The sequence below is a fragment of the Pseudophryne corroboree genome, chromosome 1 (genome assembly GCF_028390025.1).
Source record: "Pseudophryne corroboree isolate aPseCor3 chromosome 1, aPseCor3.hap2, whole genome shotgun sequence".
NCBI classification, from domain to species: domain Eukaryota; kingdom Metazoa; phylum Chordata; class Amphibia; order Anura; family Myobatrachidae; genus Pseudophryne; species Pseudophryne corroboree.
Genome location: NC_086444.1, coordinates 974,418,564 through 974,438,525, shown reverse-complemented (window position 1 = coordinate 974,438,525; position 19,962 = coordinate 974,418,564).

Here is a 19,962-nt window from a genome sequence, read left to right as displayed (position 1 = left end):
CTTAGTACTGCGGGAGCTACTAGGAGATGTAGTCTAGCTCTGTGATTTACGCTCTGTAAATAGCGTGAAACCTGTATCCGTTTTAAACTACAATTCCCGACAGACTGCACAACTTCTTTTTGTGACATTCCCAGGCATAGCAGAGCCTCAGAGGGCCCATCCTAGGAAGGAGGCTGGGAGCAATGAAAGGTGAGAAGGAGCCCGGGACAAGGAGGCTTCTTATAATGTAATTTGCTGGTGCTGAGCTGTGTGCAATTTCCTTGCAAGGGTAGCAAGGCCCTGGACCTACTTGGATGTTGCCCTACTGTTGTTGGTTGTGAAGGGACCCCATAACAGTTCAAGCTTCAGGGCCCCAAAAATGTAGGTCCACCACTGTTCCTACAAAATGTCACACTACATGCTATTCAATTTTCAGTCCATTGTTTGACATGCCCACCTTAATCTTGGATGATTTTAACATCACCATTGATTATCCATTTTTTCTTTGTGCCTCAAAACTAATTTCCCTATAAACTCAGCCATTACACACTAAAGAGACATGATGCATAAGAATATTTCTCCTAAAACAGAACAATTATGGTGAAAGTCTCTCATTTGTAATGATTGCCAAAAATGCTTTCCATTGAAATACTCTGGACATTGCCAATCATACTTCCAATATATCTAGCTGCTGAAGCTTCTACAGATCCTCCAATTCTCCATTAATACATTTAAATCTCTTCTCAACCATTCCAAGCCATCCTCTTTGATGACTGCTGGTGCCCATGTACTTTCTTCTTATTTCAAGATCAAGATTAACAAGATCCTGGATGAAATGATACACTGTGTAGCTTTCTCTGACCAACAACCTTCTCAATTACTCTTTGCTACATCCTCAGGTACCTTACCATCATTACTGAAGCATACTGTTATTGATAATATTCTGAAAAAAGTTATTACGACCCACAGTCTCTTTCAGATTACAGTTCCATCTCTCAACTCTGATGGCCTTCTAAGCTTTCTTCGAGACGTGCTTACACTCAAAGACAGTTATTACCTGCTCCCATTCCCAGAAATAGGACTTTTACAGGTTGCACGCTCTCCTTTGTAAAATTAGACTTTTACTTAACCCCCAAATATTCAAGGGTTCCATAAATCTCATGTAATCGGGCAACCTAATTAGACTCCCAACCACCCATTTAAACTTTAGTCCATTTTAACTAAGTACCACCACTCTACAGTTCACTCAAACTTACATTTAGAGATCGATTTATTAGAGCCAGAAATGTGCTCAATATTCCAAAAACACAAGAAAGAAATGGAAGGTATTAACACTAGCCCAAGTCGTTGTCCCTCCTTACCTGGAAGCAGCAGCTGCAGCTCTTCTCCTCAGCCCAGCACATGCAGCTGTGTGGCCAGTTAGGTGCTTAAAGTACTATTGTTTCTAATGGTGCAGAGCCACGCCTCCCATGATTAGGTCCCACCCCCTGAAAAGTACCTGGGATCTCTACTGCCCTGCAGGAATGATGTTAGGAAAGCAGCAGTAAGCTGCACCAGAGATCTGTGCCAAGATGTGAGCAGTCAGGTAGAAAACTGCTAAAGGGGTCTCACAATTTCCATTGCACTTTCATGTTGTAAAGGATCCCAGTACTGTACTTTCCATATCTGCATCAATAGGTTATTTGACAGACTAGTATATACAGTAACATACCTGCAAAGAATTACCAATTTTGAGCCCCTTTATATTTTCTGTGCCTCACTTTATCAGAAAATGGCCCTAACACTTTCAAGTTCCAACTCAAGATGAATGTCATTTGTATACATACATTAAAATAATTGGAAATTATTCATATCATGATAATTTATGTCTAATTGAGAAAATGATTAAATGTTTATTAAATGTTTATAAGTAAATAATATTTTTTATTATACAAAATTTCAAAAAGTGTAAAATCCTGGGACTGTTCCAGCCTAATAGCATGGCTATAACAGATAAATGTGAGGTCTGGTGTGACAATCTAACACATTTTTTGCCGGAAGACCTAGTGTGACTAAAAGTACTGGGGGTATATGTACTAAAGTACAGGTGTTTTTAGAAGTGGAGACAGTGTAGGACTGGGGCATGAAAGGCCCACCTTGGGAATGCAACAGTAGGGGCCCATGCTTGACCAACCATTAGAGAGGAAATAACCTGCAGACAATAGTGCCTGTACCTATATAGTAGAAATGTGCGCTAGCCCAAATCTTGGATTTTGGTTTTGGATTTGTATATACTTCATGTTTTGGATCTGTATTGGTTTTGACAAAAACGCCCTTGCTGGTTTTATTTTTGTTTTTGGATCTCCATAATTTTTTTTTAAATCATAAAAACACCTAAACTCATAGAATTTGGGACTGTTTTTGTTCTTACAGAATTATGAACCTCAATAACATTTATTTCCTGTCAGTTTCTCTCTATTCTGACCATTTCACAGTTCACAATATTCATTTAATCCAGTTTAAGACAAAAGGTTGCACGAAGCTAGCTGACTGACTAAGCTAAGCGACAGCAGTGGGCAGCAAACACGTGGCAGTTAACAATATATTTTTAAATGCTGTAATCATCTGTTAAAATTATTTTCAAAGTAGGATCAAGTTCTCCTGTACCTTAAAGATATCTTTGACATGGAGAAGGTTCGCTAATCATCCGTTAAAATTATTTTTAAAGTAGGATCAAGTTATTAATTTCCTGAAAGATATCTCTGACCTGGAGAAGGTTCGCTAATCAACCATTAAAATTATTTTCAACCTCAATGTAGGATAAAGTTCTTAATTTCCAGAAAGACATCTTTGACCTGGAGAAGGTTCGCTATTCGAGCATGGAGAGTTTGTTAGAAGATATCATGCAGTGTTTGACTTGTTTGTACCATTGCACAGAGATGTTTTGGGCATATATTGGAGCCAGCTCACTGAAGCCAATTTGTGTCCAATCCTATGTGAACCAAGTTCAACCAGCCATCTAAAACATGATCATCTGAGTGACATCTACAGAGCACCTGTCGCAAACACACAGTGTGTGCAGCCATTTTGTGCCACATCCTCATGAATATTGATAACCATAGGGAGCAGACTATAAATGGCTGCTCCCAGTGTGACTGAGTGACAGCTATGCTACAGTATATATTTTTTTGTACATCTAATAGAAAGGTGGTGGCCTTGTTTGTGGAGGTGCTAATAGTACACACTGTAAACAGATGTTTAGTTTGTGCTCAGGGTGTTTGTTGGGGATAATGGGACCAAGATTTGCTGTTCTACATCAGAGAAAAGCAGCCTGTGGCTCGCCAGCTGAACTATACCTCCCAGGATTCATGATGTTTGTCGGCCCTGCTGGAAGTTGTTTGTCAACAACGGATGGAGTGCCTCAGGTTGCCTCAGCCAGCTTTACACGCAGTACCAAGTTTTAAATATGTATGTTTTTGACCAATATACACAACTAATTTTTGTATTAATTACTTAACTAGATCAGGGGCCTATGGGAGGTAGAGTATGTATGTAGTTGAAGAAAGGATTGATTAGTAATTTAATTTAATTTGTTTGATTCTAAAAATGTAAAATAATCAATGGGGGCATTGGTGACTGTCTTTATTGCAAAGACAACAATTTTTTTTGGCTATTGCAGTAATCCGACTTTTACTAATCCAACCTTTACTTTTTCTTTGATTTTACATGCCCTGACTTTAGCCGTCTATGCCATTGGGCTTCGACCTTAGTAGATGACGTTGATGGACTTGTTTCATCATGACTGGTGGCAGCACCTGCGGCAGTAGTAGTATGTGCTTCCTCCTCTCAATTGCTCGTCCTTCATATCTATCATCAAACACGAACTAAGTGGGATACAGCACACACAATTTGTACAAAAAATGTACCACCTACAGTGTTACAATATGTGTATGAGTCAGATAAAATTCTAACACTACGGTTTATTTTCACTTACAATGTCACACAATACGTGTATGAGTACGAAATAAAATATATTACTGCGGTACCACCTTCACACACAGTGTCACACAATACATGTATGAGTATGAAATTAAATATATTACTGAGGTATCACCTTCACCCACAGTGTCGCACAATACGTGTATGAGTATGAAAATATATTACTGTGGTACAACCTTCACCCACAGTGTCGAACAATATGCGTATGAGTACGAATTAATAATATACTACGGTCTGATCGGCAGTGTCACAGTACTTATGAAAATAATATACAGTAAAAATTGTATAGTACACTGGGGTACAGCACAAACTAAAAATTATATATATATTTTATAATTACATTTTAGGCATTTTAGTTTTCAATATTTTAAGTTTACTCTGGGGCGGAGCCCCTGGATGGATTCACCCAGTGGCGTAATTACTGTAGGTGCAGGGGGTACAGCTGCTATGGGGCCTGAAATGCTTCAAGGGTCTGCAGATCCCCTGCACCCAGTCACAGGCTGCACCTGATGCCTGCCGCTCTCCTTTCACCCCACCCAAAGGATGAATGGCCGCCTTAACACCCCTTTGCAGCCATGTGGAGGATGAGGCAGGGGGGTGGGAAGGCCCTACCTGGAAGACTCTGAGCACCTGCAGCAAAGCAGTGCAATGCTGTGATTCAAAGGGATTTAGGGGTGGGGCCTAATGCCATGAATCCCCACCCCCAACAGAGTCTCTGCTGTAGCAGGAAATGTATCTTCTGCTCGCTCCCCCCTCTCTCTACCTTCGCTCTCTCCCTGACACTTTCTTTCTTGCTAACCTCTCTCTCTCCGTTACACTATCTCTCTCTCACTCCCTTAACACTGTCTCCCTGACACTCTCTCTCTCTGTCACTGTATCTCCCTCTCTTACTCTCTCTGACACTGTCTATCTCTCTCCCTGACACTTTCCTTCTCTCTCCCTCTCTCTCTGGCGCTGTCTCTCCCACTCTCTCTCTCTCATTCGCTGACATTGTCTCTCTCGCTGGCATTGCCTTTCTCTCTCCCTCCCTCTCTTCCTCCCTGACACTATCTCTCTCAATCTCTCCCTCTGACACTCTCTCTCCCTGATACTGCCCCCCCCCCCCCCTCTCTTTGCACTCTAGGGGGGGAAGGGGCCCTTTTAAGATTGTTCTATGGGACCATAAAGGTTCTGACCATGATAGCACCCCTTGTCAGATACAGCAGACGACAGACAGAGCAACCCTGGACTGAGACTGATAGGACACCCCAGCCCCTGGATGTACACAGTTTATTGGGTTTTTAATTAACGCTCGGACAGAGCCCCTGGATGTATGGACAGATCGCTATGGGGTGGTCATAGCACCCCTTGTGAGATACAGCAGACGAAACACAGTGCACCTCTTGACTTATATTAATAGGGCACATCAGCCCCTGGATCAGTATACTGGGTTTTCAAATGACACTGGGGAAAAGCCTCTGGATGTATGAACAGATTACCCCTAGGTGGACAGATACACCAGACAACAGACAGAGCACCCCATGACTGATAAACCGGGCCCCCACAGAAGCCACCAACCCCATACCCACGATATATAACCCAGCATTGAGACAGACACCTCCGTTCAGTACACTCTCCACCCCTGGGTTGAAAATGGTGCCAATCATCAGAAATTTATAGAATCCAAAACCCAGTGAGAATCTGACAGTGGTATCATGACGTTTTGCCTCGTTTTGGGATCCAAGTCTCATGGAAAACCCTGAGCTGGACATTTTGCCATCTTTTTGATATCTTATCAGCCATAAGAGGTGCAAATTGACGCCATTAGAAGGAGCCAGCAAAAAAACTGATGATTCCCATATCATAACATCCTTCTCCTTCTCACCCCCCCCCCAACTGATTTCTTTAACCAGCTGCTGGCCAATACATTGCTCCTGCCCGTTGTGACACTTGTATTCTATGATGTCACAATGTGCAGCTGGAGGCCAATAAAATGCTGCCAAGCTGCAGCTGCACATTGTGACATCTTAGAACACACTCCTAAAGCCTCATATTGTAAAATGTATGGCAAAATGTATTATTATTATTATTATTATTATTATTATTTTAATCAGTAATGTTTGAATAGATTACCTGCACTTGTTCTCTTTGTGTATAGTATCAGAAAGGTCAGGCTCACACATAGCACTCATGGACACACTTATAATATCAGGGATTTGTGACATTGTGACAGCACTAATTTTCTGGTTTTAATTTTTTTGTCTCTTCTTGACTTTGAGTGAGAAGGGTTTGCATCATCATGAGAGGCAGAAGAAGATGCCTCACTGACAGTTACAGAACCACTACTCATAAATAAAGGCCAAGGCCTGAGCGTTTCATTGCCACTGCATGTGGTGAATGGCATGTTGGCAATTTTGATTATTGATTTCAGATGGCCTAACTTAAACCCTCTATGCATCAGCTTTAGTTAGGCTGACCATATAATCCCTTTAACCTGGGACACTCATGAATTACACAGGTTCTGTGACTACTTAAAACTAGAGATGTGCACCGGAAATTTTTCGGGTTTTGTGTTTTGGTTTTGGATTCGGTTCCGCGGCCGTGTTTTGGATTCAGACGCGTTTTGGCAAAACCTCCCTGAAATTTTTTTGTCAGATTCGGGTGTGTTTTGGATTCGGGTGTTTTTTTTCAAAAACCCCTCAAAAACAGCTTCCACTCATTTACAGTCTATTCTGAACACCTCACAATACAATTTTTAGTCCTAAAATTTGCACAGAGGTCACTGGATGACTAAGCAAAGCGACCCAAGAGGGCGGCACAAACACCTGGCCCATCTAGTAGTGGCACTGCAGTGTCAGACAGGATGGCACTTCAAAAAATTTTCCCCAAACAGCACATGATGCAAAGAAAAGAGAAAAACAGGTGCACTGTGGTCACTGGACGGCTAAGCTAAGCGACACAAACATCTCAATATCACAGGAATTATTCATTCTAATCAATGGTATTATTGGTCCAAATCACTGGAAGAAAATGACAAAATCACTGGAATTATTCGTTCTAATCAATGGTATTATTGGTCCAAATCACTGGAAGAAAATGACAAAATCACTGGAATTATTCGTAAACATTTGTAGAAAGTCGCTGCTTTCTGATTACAGAAATGCTCAGATATTCCTGCGAATCCACAATCCCTTCCCAGAGGAAAAAGAAATTGAGAAACCATTGTTTAAGAACGTTTGTTCTCTTTGCCTTACAAAGGAACAAACCACTTTCCAAGAAGACTGACGTTTTTGGGATTATGGAGACATAATGTTTTGGAATATAAATCCTAAAGTAGGTGGTGTATTAGAGCAAAAGAGTGCAAGAGACCAGCCATGCAGTTTCTGAAATATTATGAGAAAATGTTACTGTATTTCATAAGCACTCATTCCTAACTCTGCTAAGTACTGTTTGGTATACTGTATCTGGTTTCCATGAGGTAGTTGTCCATTATTTCAGCTTTCATTGACCTTTTTGAAAGTAGTAGAAGTTATCGAATCTTTTTTTTTTTTTTCCCCTATTTTTAATTTTCTCCTGCATAGCCCAGTAAAATGTTGCAATGTTAAGTATTGACTTGTGCCTTCTGGGGTCCACCACTTCACCAAACCCAGCCAAATCTCATCCTAACCCTCTGTTCCACGCTCTCTATGTACCCTATCTGTGTCACCCATGTCTGTCTACCCCTCCCCTTTAGATTGTAAGTTCTCACGAGCAGGGCCCTCTTCCCTCATATGCCTATCCTTTGTCTTTAATATTCTTCAACTGTACCCCATCCAGCAGTCTTCTGCCACCTGATACTTATTCCAGTGTCATCTGCTGATGTAACTATGTGTATTTACCCTGTACTTGTCCTATACTGTCATCAACTGTAAGTAGCTGTTTTCCTGTTTGATTATTTATGTACTCTGTAATTGGGCGCTGCAGAACCCTTGTGGCTCCATATAAATAAAGGATAATAATACTACTACTACTAATAATAATAATAATAATATAGGGTGTATAATCCCCAGGTGTATCTCACACATCACACAGTACAGTATATAGGGTGTATAATCCCCAGGTGTATCTCACACATCGCTCAGTACAGATTATAGGATGTATAATCACCAGGTGTATAACACACGTCGCACAGTACAGTATACATACTGGTCACAACAATGCAGCAGATATTGAGAACTGATCAGGATACTAGAAGTGACACAGAGCTGCAAGATACAGCAATGGCCTACTGTACTGTACAACTATATATTGTTGGTCACCAAAATGCTGCACTGTAATACTATATATACTGCTCACAAAAATGCAGCACAGATATGGAACGGATACTTGCAGTGACACAGAGCTGCAAGATGCAGCAATGGCCTACCGTACAACTAAATACTGTTGGTCACCAAAATGATGCATGTAATACTATATATACTGCTCACAATAATGCAGCACAGATATGGAATGGATACTTGCAGTGACACAGAGCTGCAAGATATAGCAATGACATACTGTACTGTACAACTATGTACTGTTGGTCACCAAAATGCTGCACTGTAATACTATATATACTGCTCACAAAAATGCAGCACAGATATGGAGTGGATACTTGCAGTGACACAGAGCTGCAAGATACAGCAAATGCCTACTGTACTGTACTATATATGTATACTGCTGGTCACCAAAATGCTGCACTGTCCTACTATATACTGCTCACAATAATGCAGCACAGATATGGAATGGATACTTGCAGTGACACAGAGCTGCAAGATACTACAGCAATGGCCTAATGTACTGTACAACTATATACTGTTGGTCACCAAAATGCTGCACTGTCCTACTATATACTGCTCACAATAATGCAGCACAGATATGGAATGGATACTTGCAGTGACACAGAGCTGCAAGATACAGCAATGGCCTACTGTACAACTATATACTGTTGGTCACCAAAATGCTGCACTGTAATACTATATATACTGCTCACAAAAATGCAGCACAGATATGGAATGGATACTTGCAGTGAGTGACACAGAGCAGCAAGATACAGCAATGGCCTACTGTACTGTACTACTATTATACTGGTGGTCCCCAGTCCCCACAATAAAGCACACTGAGCACAGATATTTGCAGCACACTGAGCACAGATATGGAGTGTTTTCAGGCAGAGAACGTAGATATTTTCAGCATACTGAGCACAGATATTTGCAGCACACTGAGCACAGATTACGGAGCTTTTCAGCCACGTCTTCTCCGTTCAATCTCCAATGCACGAGTGAAAATAGCGGCGACGCACGGCTCTTTATATAGAATACGAATCTCGTGAGAATCCGACAGCGGAATGATAACATTCGGGCGCGTTCAGGTTAACCGAGCAAGGCGGGAAGATCCGAGGCTGCCTCGGAACCGTGTAAAATAGGTGAAGTTCGGGGGGGGGGGGGGGGGTTCGTATCTCAGAGAACCGAACCCGCTCATCTCTACTTAAAACCAGGTGAAATGCAGGCTTGTAGTCAGCCAGCCACAGAACCTGTGTAATTTATGAGCGTCCCAGGTTAAAGGGATAATATGGTCAGCCTACTTTAGTAGATGATGTTGAATGACTAACATCAACACAACTGGTGGCAGTAGCTGCAGCATTAGTATTTGGTTGCTGTTCTTTTCTTCTTTCCACTGATCGTGACCAATAACAATGAACACACACAAGTTGTACAAAAAACAAATTTAATATTTATTTATGTGAACTTATTTTGCAAATGACAACACAAACTGTGGACTCACAGTGCTTATATTTATGTGAAGTGAACACAGTGGGGTATTGCATTTAAAGCACACACAAGCTGTACAAAAAAATAGGATTTTGATACCTACCGGTAAATCCTTTTCTCCTAGTTCGTAGAGGATGCTGGGGATGACATCAAGACCATGGGGTATAGATGGGATCCGCAGGAGACATGGGCACTCTAAAGACTTTTCATTTGGTGTGTACTGGCTCCTCCCTCTATGCCCCTCCTCCAGACCTCAGTTGAAGGAACTGTGCCCAGGGAGACTGGCATTTCGAGGAAAAGAATTACTTAACTAGTGGTGCGATATCTACCAACTCACACCCTCAACCATGCCGCACACATGGCATTCAACATAACACACGCCAACAGGCATGAACCAAATGCAGCAACATGCTGAAACTAAGATAACACAACTTGTGTAACTGTAATAACTAAACTGCAGGTAAAATACGCACTGGGACGGGCACCCAGCATCCTCTACGGACTAGGAGAAAAGGATTTACCGGTAGGTATCAAAATCCTATTTTTTATACGTCCTAGAGGATGCTGGGGATGACATCAAGACCATGGGGTCTATACCAAAGCTCCAGTACGGACGGGAGAATGCGGATGACCCTGCAGCACCGATTGACCAAACTTTAGGTCCTCATCGGCCAAGGTATCAAACTTGAAGAACTTAGCAAATGTGTTTGAATCTAACCAAGTAGCTGCTCGGCAAAGTTGTAATGCCGAGACCCCCCGGGCAGCCGCCCAGGATGAGCCCACCTTCCTAGTGGAGTGGGCCTTTACTGATGTCGGTAACGGCAATCCAGCCGTAGTATGAGCTTGCTGAATCATATTCCCAATCCAACGTGCAATAGTCTGCTTGGAAGCAGGACAGCCAATCTTGTTGTGAGCATACAGGACAAACAGAGCCTCTGTTTTCCGTATACGAGCCGTTCTAGCAACATAAATTCTCAATGCTCTAACAACATCTAGAGATTTTGAATCAGTGAATGTGTCAGTAACTACTGGCACTACAATAGGTTGGTTTATGTGGAAAGACAAAACCACCTTCGGAAGAAAATTTTGACGAGTCCTCAACTCTGCCCTATCTTCATGGAAGATCAGGTAAGGGCTCTTGTGAGACAAGGCACCAAACTCAGACACCCGCCTTGCGGATGCCAAGGCTAAAAGCATCACCACTTTCCAAGTGAGAAACTTCAACTCTATCTCTTGTAGAGGCTAAAACCAATCCGATTAAAGGAACTGCAATACCACGTTAAGGTCCCATGGTGCTACTGGAGGCACGGATGGAGGCTGGATGTGCAGAACCCCTTTCACGAAGGTCTGAACCTCTGGAAGAGAGGCCAATTGTTTTTGGAAGAACACTGACAAGGCCGAAATATGGACCTTGATTGATCCCAATCGGAGGCCAGCCTCCACACCATCCTGCAAAAAATGGAGAAAACGTCCTAAGTGAAACTCTTCTGTAGGAGCTTTCTTGGATTCACACCAAGACACATATTTTCTCCAAATATGGTGGTAATGTTTCGCCATTACTCCCTTTCTGACCTGAATAAGGGTGGGGATGAACACCTTGGGAATACCCTTCCTGGTTAGGATACGGCGCTCAACAGCCATGCCGTCAAACGTAGCCGCGGTAAGTCTTGGTACACGCACGGCCCCTGCTGCAGCAGGTCCTCTTGAGGAGGAAGAGGCCGAGGATCTTCTATGAGCAACTGCTGAAGATCTGGGTACCAAGCCCTCCTTGGCCAGACTGGGGCAATGAAGATTGCTGAAACCCTTGTTTTTCTTATGATCCTAAGAACTTTTGGGATCAGTGGAAGTGGAGGGATGACATACACTGACGGAAAAACCCACTGGGTCAACAGTGCATCCACTGCTACTGCTTGAGGGTCTCTCGACCTGGAACAGTATCTCTGAAGTTTCTTGTTGAGATGAGACGCCATCATGTCTATTTGAGGAACTCCCCAAAGACTTGTCACCTCTGCGAAGACTTCTTGGTGGAGGCCCCACTCTCCTGGATGGAGATCGTGTCTGCTGAGGAAGTCTGCTTCCCAGTTGTCTACTCCCGGAATGAAAATTGCCGACAGAGCATGTAGATGTTTTTCTGCCCAGCGGAGGATTTTTGTCGCCTCTGCCATAGCCGCTCTGCTTTTCGTTCCGCCCTGCCTGTTTATGTATGCGACTGCTGTTACATTGTCCGCCTGGATCTGCACGGGACGGTCTTGAAGAAGATGTACCGCTTGTTGAAGGCCGTTGTAAATGGCTCTTAGCTCCAGAACGTTTATGTGAAGGCAGGCTTCCTGATGTGACCAACGTCCCTGGAAGTTGTCTCCCTGAGAGGCTGCTCCCCAGCCTCGGAGACTTGCATCCATGGTTACCAGAACCCAGTCCTGAATCCCGAACCTGCGTCCCTCTGGCAGGTGAGAGCTGTGCAACCACCACAGGAGCGAAATCCTGGTTCTTGACGACAGGATTATCTTTCTGTGCATGTGTAGGTGTGACCCCGACCACTTGTCCAACAGGTCCCACTGGAATACTCTGGCATGGAACCTGCCAAACTGTATGGCCTCGTAGGCCACTACCATCTTCCCCAACAACCGAATGCATTGATGGATTTACACACTTGATGGTTTCAATATCTGCTTTACCATTTTCTGGATTTCCAGAGCCTTTTCCAGCGGAAGAAATACCCTCTGAACTTCTGTGTCCAGGAAAGACAACCTTGTCATCGGTTCCAATTGTGACTTTGGGTAATTTATGATCCACCCGTGTTGTTGGAGTATTGACAGAGAGAGTGATATGTTTTGTAACAACTGCTCCCTGGATCTCGCCTTTATCAGGAGATCATCCAGATAAGGAATTATATTGACTCCTTTCTGACGAAGGAGGACCATCATCTCCGCCATCACCTTGGTGAATACCCTCGGCGCCGTGGAGAGACCGAAAGGCAACATCTGGAATTGGTAATGGCAATCCTGAACCGCGAATCTCAGATAAGCCTGGTGAGGAGGATAAATGGGAACATGCAAGTAAGCATCCATTATTTCCACCGACACCATGTAGTCCCCCTCCTCCAGACTGGCAATCACTGCCTGAAGTGATTCCATCTTGAACTTGAACCTTCTCAGGTAGCAATTCAGATCTTTTAGATTTAGGATCGGTCTGACCGAGCCGTCCGGCTTCGGAACAACAAAGAGGCTTGAATAAAAACCCCGCCCTTGTTGTGACAACGGTACCAGGACTATGACCTGGTCTTGACATAATTTTTGGATTGCCGCTGTTATTGCTTCTTTCTGGCGGAAAAACTGGCAAGGTCGATTTGAAAAATCGGCATGGAGGCACGTCTTGAAACTCCAGTTTGTATCCCTGGGATACTATTTGCAACACCCAGGGATCCAGGCCAGACAGAATCCAACCCTGGCTGAAGAGTTTGAGACGTGCCCCCACCTGAGCGGCCTACCGCAAGGGAGTTCCAGCGTCATGCTGAGGATTTGGCAGAAGTAGGGGTAGACTTCTGCTCTTGGGAACCTGGAGCCGCTGTGGGCTTTTTTCCCCTTCCCCTTCCTGCAAAGAAGGGGGAACCTCTCGCCTTTTTGTATTTATTGAGCCGAAAGTACTGCATTTGCGGGTGATATGTTTTTTTTGCCGGTGCAGGCGCAGAGGGCAAAAATGTCGACTTACCTGCGGTAGCCGCCGAGACTAACGCATCCAGGGCATCGCCAAATAAGGCCTCACCTTTATATGGGAGCGCCTCCATGTTTCTTTTGGAATCCGCATCCGCGTTCCACTGGCGAATCCACAATGCCCGCCTAGCCGATACTGCCATGGTAGCGGCTTGTGAACTCAAAAGTCCAATATCCTTCATTGCTTCCAGCATGTAGGCGGCAGCGTCTTTGATATTCCCTAACTTAAGGAGTATCTCATCTTTATCAATCGTGTCAATTTCTGATGACACGCTTTCTGACCATTTTTCAATAGCGAGACTCACCCATGCGCAGGCAATTGTGGGCCTGAGCAGCGTACCATTGGTAACATAAATGGATTTCAATGTCGTTTCCATTTTACGGTCTGCCAGCTCTTTAAGAGAAGCCATGCCAGGAGCACGGAGAATCACCTTCTTTGTCAACCTGGAAAGTGCACTGTCTAACACAGGGGGTGACTCCCATTTTTTCCTGTCCTCAGCCGGGAAAGGGTAAGCTATGTGAATCCTTTTGGGAATATGACATTTTTTATCAGGATTCACCCACATCCCTTCAAACAGAGCATTTAGTTTGTGTGAAGGAGGGAACGTGACTTTGGATTTCTTTTCCTTACATAAATAAACCTTCTCCTGAGGTACAGGAGTGATTTCTGTAACCTCCAACACGTCCCTTATAGCCACAATCATATATTGTATATTTTTTGCCAATTTATTTCTATCTCTCTGGATTCACTATCGTCGACACAAGAATCAGAGTCTGTGTCGGTATCAGTGTTTACAACATTTGCAAATGGTCTCTTATGTGACCCAGAGGGGCCGCTGCATAAGGAATAACAGCATCCTGAAAAATCACATCTTCCACAGATTTTCTCCAGCATGCAGCCTTAGATTCAGACTTATCTAACCTTCGGTTAATCAGATGCATACTGTCACGTTTCTCTTTCACCCATGCAGGCTCTTGGTGTGCCGGTAGCGCCACCACATTACAACTCTGTGTCCCTAAAATGGCTTCCTCCAGGGAGGAACTCCCTGCCTCAGACATGCCTCACACGTGTACAGCACACTCACAGACACACTGGGACTTATTTTGGGGACAGACCCACAGTAAAATCTGTCAGAGGGACACAGGATAGGAGCAGCCAGTTCACAATCCCAGCGCCAGTGTTGCCTGTGAACACAGTATGCCCACAGCCCAACAGCGCTTTTAAATAGTAATTTACACTACTATATGCACCACAATCACTTTGTGCCCCCCCTTAAAAGCACCCTGTACTTGTCAGAAGTGGAGGAGAGGACCAGCGTGTTCTCTGCAGCCTGAGCAGTGTGCTGGCTGCCTGAGGAAGAAGCTCCGCTCCTGCAATGGCGTGTCCTTACACTCAGTATACTTTCTAAAATTTATACTGGCGGGGGTAGGGCTGTGCCAGCGGCATCTTATGCCCCCTTTTAGCCAGTTTGTGGTATTTTTCTTGCTGCCCAGGGTGCCCCCCCCCCCGCGCCCTGCATCCTTCAGTGCCTGTGTGTGTGGGCAGCAGTGGCGCGTTGCGCTCCCGCAGGCCGCGCTTCACCTCAGCCGTCATTTACTTGATTGAAGATCATTCTTCTCATACTCACCTGTCTTCTGACTTCTGGCTCTAAGAGGGGGGTGACGGCATGCTGTGGGAGTGAGCATCTAGACACGGCTAGCATTCAGTACCCTTCAGGAGCTAATGGTGTCCTGTCAGAACCAGAGCCATGAAACTCTTTAGGAAGTTGGTTCTGCTTCTGCCCCCTCAGTCCTACAAAGCAGGGAGTCTGATGCCAACAGATCTCCCTGAAAATAAAAAACCTAATATAAGTATTTTCAGAGAAACTCAGTAGAGCTCCTCAGAGTGCATCCAGTCAGCCTGGGCACATTTCTAAAACTGAGGTCTAGAGGAGGGGCCAGTTCACACCCAATGAAAAGTCTTTAGAGTGCCCATGTCTCCTGCGGATCCCATCTATACCCCATGGTCTTGATGTCGTCCCCTGCATCCCCTAGGATGTATGAGAAAACAACTTTAATATTTATTTATTTTAAGTTTTTTGCAAATAACAACTCACACTGCAGACTCACGGTGCTTATATTTATGTGAAGTGAACGGAGTGGGATACAGTACATACAGCATATACAAGCTGAAAAAATATATATTACCAATGGGCCACAGCTGCACTGCGGGAAATAACAAAAAAATACAATACTAGTGTGACACTTAGGGTTACGCAGCAGCACCAATGTGACACCCTTAGACAATGGATGTAACTAAAGCTAAATATACACAGTGAAATTTTCTGTGCAATATGGCATATTGCACCGTGTGTATAAACTTGCTATGCTGATGCGCAGTCCCGCGGGATTGGCACTGCAAGAAAATATAGTGTGTGCAGGCGGGGCCGATACTGACTACATGCCTCTGGGCACAATATAGTCAGTATCGGCCAAAAGCCTGCATCGCACTGGGTGTATGCAGCTATAGTTCCTACACTATAAAAAATAATAAACAATGACTTGCTAACTGCCTGTAAGGCCATTAATCACTTCTTATTATTCTTTATCTCTCTGCTGCTTTTGACACTGTTGACCACGTTCTTCTTATACAAACACTACAATCCCTAGGTATTCAGGACACAGCCCTTTCTTGGTTCTCTTCCTACAGTACCTATCAAATCACTCTTTCCGTTTCTGCTTCTCTGAATCCACCTCCTCTCTGCTACTTTTGTCAGTTAAGGGATTTTACACACGGAGAGATCCGTGTTTAAAATCTAAGCAATCTGACTAGATTGTCACCCCCCCCCCCCCCCCCCCCCCCCTCGCTCAGCACACCGTGCTGTGCTGAGCGGGGGGAAGAGATGTGTGTAGAGGGGTCTGTGTTAAAATCACTCAGCACACATCTCTCCTGTCAGTACCCCCCTTTAGAGTATGGCAGTCTTAGATCCTTTGCTTTTCTCTATCTATACCTAATCTCTTGGCAAGCTAATCAACTCTTTTGGATTTAAGTATCACCTGTACACGGATGATACTCAAATCTACCTGTCCTCCCCAGATTTGTCATCTGTATTGGCCCGCTTCACTGATTGCCTTTCTGTCGTTTCATCTTTGATGTCATCTTGAGACCTCAAACTTAATATTTTCAAAACAGAATTAATTATATTTCCATCAACCAATAGTAGTTACCAACCCGATATCTCTATCGAGAACTCGACAATCAATCCTACAGTACCCCACAAGCTTGCCTCCTCATTGTCATCCGTGACTCTGAACTGTCCTTTGTTCCCCCATTCACTCTTTCTCCAAATCATGTTACATGCATCTAGAAAATATATCCAAAATACGACCATACCTTACACAAGACACTGCAAAAACTCCATGCTCTCATTATCTCCTGCATTGATTATTACAATAGTCTCCTTACTGGTCTTCCCAAAAAGAGACTCTCACCACTACAATCAATTCTGAATGCAGTTGCAAGGCTAATTTTCCATGCTAGACTTTTTTTTGTCTGTGATAGGTCTGCTCAGCAGCACTAGAGTGAATGGACACTGGATAGATAGGTCAGCTCAGCAGCACTGGAGTGGATGGACACTGGACAGATAGGTCTGCTCAGCAGCACTAGAGTGAATGGACACTGGAAAGATAGGTCAGCTCAGCAGCACTGGAGTGGATGGACACTGGACAGATAGGTCAGCTCAGCAGCACTAGAGTGGATGGAGACTGGAAAGATAGGTCAGCTCAGCAGCACTGTAGTGGATGGACACAGGATAGATAGGTCAGCTCCGCAGCACTGGAGTGGATGGACACTGGATAGATAGGTCAGCTCCGCAGCACTGGAGTGGATGGACACTGGATAGATAGGTCAGCTCCGCAGCACTGTAGTGGATGGACACTGGATAGATAGGTCAGCTCCGCAGCACTGGAGTGGATGGACACTGGATAGATAGGTCAGCTCTGCAGCACTGGAGTGGATAAACACTGGATAGATAGGTCAGCTCCGCAGCACTGGAGTGGATGGACACTGGATAGATAGGTCAGCTCTGCAGCACTGGAGTGGATAAACACTGGATAGATAGGTCAGCTCTGCAGCACTGGAGTGGATAAACACTGGATAGATAGGTCAGCTCCGCAGCACTGGAGTGGATGGACACTGGATAGATAGGTCAGCTCTGCAGCACTGGAGTGGATAAACACTGGATAGATAGGTCAGCTCCGCAGCACTGTAGGGGATAAACACTGGACAGATAGGTCAGCTCTGCAGCATCAGAGTGCATGGACACTAGACAGATAAGTCATCACAACACTGGAGTGGATGGACAGACAGGTCAGCACAAACCATTAGCAGCACACAACTCTTCTGCATCTGCTGTCAAATGGCCCCCAAACTTCAAGCAAAGCCTTTTATCAAATAAAAACCTGCGAGATCCAACGCCGAGATGATGACATTTTGCCTCATTTTGGAATCCGAGCCTGCCAGGAAAACCCGAGCATGGGCTCAGATTCCCTCGGATACCTAAAAGTTCAGGGTGGACTCGGTTTTCTGAAAACTGAGCCTGCACATCTCTACTTGATACATTTTTCCCAAAAAAATGTTGGGATTATGGAAGCAGATACCAACATGATCTGAGATTCTTTGTATATTAGGGCTGCTTTATAGTCCCAGGCCAGCACTGACCTATTTTTGAATAAGTGATGACAAACATTACAAATCGCTACGAAATCGTTTTCTAGAACAATTTAAACTTTCAACTAAACATTTACTATTTAAAACAAACAACATAAGCATCTTGGCAGGTTATTTTGAGTCATTGTTTTGCAAACTTAAAGTTGGAATGAAATATTATGCATGTTTAGTGATGATTTTTACAGTGATCTGAAAATCCAAAGAATTACATTTCCAGATTTTAAACTGCAAAATAAATTAGTCATGTGTATTGTTGCTATCCATGTCCTGCTGTTAGGAGAGACATTGTTTCTTTGTTCCTCTGAAACTAGCCTGAAATGTATCAAGCAGTGTCTGAAAAGAACTTCCTTCCTAGATCCTTACTATATCGCTTTGTTACAACTTTAATTTCTTGGTGGAATTGAAGTTTATGGGAAAATTAGAGGATCAAACAATTTGGGTTCTAGCTCTTACAGTAACTATAGAGCTTATTAATTACACAACTAATGCAGAAGTTTATTGTCATTGGAAGGAAGCACTGCAATGTAGAGTGTAAATACACCCAGCAGAAGTGAGTTTTCATCTTGCAGACACTTTGAACTTAACAGTTACTCAATCAAGTTCATTCAGGGGAAATCCTACAGTGCCTTTAGAGCAATTATCTCCGTATTAAATGACTTTCCTGTCTGATATGTTCCAGACCCCAGAGAAACAGAAAAGGGGTCAGGAGGAAGATTGAAGACAGCTTTGCTAAAGCATAATAACACACAAATGCCTCGAAATCACACACAACTGTGAACTGATGCTCTATTAAAATTCATAAAACATATGAAATCTACCTACACAGCAAAAAATATTTAAATTGTCATTTACATGATATTTACCTAAAATAAAGTTTAAGAGAACAATAGTGTTAGTTCTCGATAGCAAAAAAGCTGGTCAGCAATAGACAAAATACAGTTTATTATCTTGACAAACTAAAATAGAGGTATTGGGTTACTCAGTATCATGAGTGACATACCTGTAGCTTTCCCATTCTCAATTATATATTCTACACAAAATTGTTTTAGTTTTTTTTTTTGTATTTTATTCTAAAAAATTGTCCTTAAATGCAGAAAGAAAGGGAAAAAAAAAGCTTTTGCTCTTTTATATAAAAATAATAATAATAATAATAATTATTATTATTATTATTATTATTATTTTTGTCATTTGGTATTACACAATTATACAGCCATGTACAGTAGGGAAGCATAGTCAAAAACTTGTAGAAGACCAAGAGGCAAATTGATGAAGTTTTTCTGACAGACGAAACAGGTCGGAACTGTGATTCCTCTGTGGACAGATAAACTCTCAGTTTATGTCTTTTTTTAAAGCGAATCTAAGATAAGAAAAGCTACTTATTATTGTATACTCACCATTTTGTGTTTGAGGTGAAATGCGTGATCTTATTCTGTATGCACTGTTAGGCACTTTATTTTTCCTCTCTTATACCTAATTTCTGTGTGACCTACCATCACATATTGCTGGTAAAAAGCTGCCACCAGATGTGTCCCTACCTGTGGTGACACCCTATGAGGCAGTATCGTAGTGTGCTCATCATTCTCATCATGTTGGCCAGCCCCCAGCCTCTCTCCCTGCACTCTTGTCACCCTGGGCAGCCCCTAGCCTCTCTCATGAGTGCCTGCACAAGAAAACAGTGTGGATGCTGCTTTGTGACACCATACAAGAGGGTAACCCCAACATAGCAGAGTTGCTCTGCTATGTTGGTGTCACCCAGTGCCAGAGCCAGATTAAGGAGGATGGGGCTGGGGGTTAGTACCCTGGGCCCTCCTTTTTAAAT